Raw genomic sequence first — 2,227 nt, forward strand, 5'->3', positions numbered from 1 at the left:
ATTGACAAAGGGAATTGTATACGAGATTGATTGAATCCTCGACATCGTGGTTCATCCGATGAGATCATCGTGGAACATGTGGGAGCCAACATGGGTATCCAGATCCCGCTGTTGGTTATTGACCGGAGAGTCGTCTCGGTCATGTCTGCATGTCTCCCGAACCCGTAGGGTCTACACACTTAAGGTTCGATGACGCTAGGGTTGTAGAGACACTAGTATGCGGTAACCCGAAAGTTGTTCGGAGTCCCGGATGAGATCCCGGACGTCACGAGGAGTTTCGGAATGGTCCGGAGGTGAAGAGTTATATATAGGAAGTCCAGTTTCGGCCACCGGGAAAGTTTCGGGGGTCACCGGTATTGTACCGGGACCACCGGAAGGGTCCCGGGGGTCCACCGGGTGGGGCCACCTATCCCGGAGGGCCCCATGGGCTGAAGTGGGAGGGGAACCAGCCTCTGGTGGGCTGGTGCGCCCCCCTTGGGCCTCCCCCTGCGCCTAGGGATGGAAACCCTAGGGGTGGGGGGCGCCCCACTTGGCTTGGGGGCCAAGCCACCCCCTTGGCCGCCGCCCCCCCTTGGAGATTGCATCTCCTAGGGCCGGCGCCCCCCAGGGGACCCTATATATAGAGGGGGGAGGGAGGGAAGCAGCACCCAAGCCCTGGCGCCTCCCTCTCCCTCCCGTGACACATCTCCCTCCTCCCGCAGCGCTTGGCGAAGCCCTGTCGGAATCCCGCTACTTCCACCACCACGTCGTCGTGCTGCTGGATCTCCATCAACCTCTCCCCCCTTGCTGGATCAAGAAGGAGGAGACGTCGCTGCTCCGTACGTGTGTTGAACGCGGAGGTGCCGTCCGTTCGGCGCTAGGATCATCGGTGATTTGGATCACGACGAGTACGACTCCATCAACCCCGTTCTCTTGAACACTTCCGCTCGCGATCTAGAAGGGTATGTAGATGCACTCTTTTCCCTCTCGTTGCTAGAAGACTCCATATATTGTTCTTGGTGATGCGTAGAATTTTTTTAATTTCTGCAACGATCCCCAACACATTTTCCCCATGAGAGATGTACAAAGCACTTCTAGACAGGAATCTGAGGAGACTCCTGAACCTGCCATTCCGATGGAATATTATAAACAAACACATGATGAAAATCCTGAGGAGGATAATGAGGAAACCCTTGGTAGGGGCAAGAGACAAAGGACTGTAAAGACCTTTGGTGATGATTTCTTCATATACCTCGTGGAGGATAATCCCACTTCTATTTCAGAAGCGTATGCATCTCCAGAAGCTGACTACTGGAAGGATGCGGTCCGTAGCGAGATGGATTCCATCATGGCTAACGGGACTTGGGAGCTTACTGAACGTCCTTATGGTTGCAAACCATTGGGATGCAAGTGGGTATTCAAGAAGAAGCTTAGGCCCGACGGTACTATAGAAAAGTACAAGGCTAGGCTTGTGGCCAAGGGCTACGCCCAGAAAGAAGAAGAAGATTTCTTCGACACTTATTCACCTGTGGACAGACTGACCACCATTCGAGTATTACTCTCGTTGGCGGCCTCGCATGGTCTTCTCATTCATCCGATGGATGTTAAGACGGCTTTCTTGAACGGAGAACCAAAGGAGGAAATCTATATGCAATAGCCTGATGGCTTTGTGATAGATGGTCAGGAAGGAAAGGTGTGTAAGTTGGTGAAATCTTTGTATGGTCTGAGACAAGCGCCTAAGCAATGGCATGACAAGTTTAATGAAACGTGGACATCTGTTGGCTTTGTTGTTAATGAGGCCGACAAATGTGTATACTATCGCTATGGTGGGGGCGAAGGAGTTATACTGTGTTTGTATGTAGATGACATACTGATATTTGGAACTAATCTCAAGTTGATCGAGGAGGTTAAGTCTTTCCTATCTCAGAACTTTGAGATGAAGGACCTGTTGGAAATATGCCCTAGAGGCAATAATAAAAGGTTATTATTATATTTCTTTGTTCATGATAATCGTCTATTATTCATGCTATAATTGTATTGTCCGGAAATCGTAATACATGTGTGAATACATAGACCACAACGTGTCCCTAGTAAGCCTCTAGTTGACTAGCTCGTTGATCAACAGATAGTCATGGTTTCCTGACTATGGACATTGGATGTCATTGATAACGGGATCACATCATTAGGAGAATGATGTGATGGACAAGACCCAATCCTAAGCATAGCATAAAAGATCGTGTAGTTTCGT

This window comes from Triticum aestivum, chromosome 1D (assembly GCF_018294505.1).
Source record: "Triticum aestivum cultivar Chinese Spring chromosome 1D, IWGSC CS RefSeq v2.1, whole genome shotgun sequence".
NCBI classification, from domain to species: domain Eukaryota; kingdom Viridiplantae; phylum Streptophyta; class Magnoliopsida; order Poales; family Poaceae; genus Triticum; species Triticum aestivum.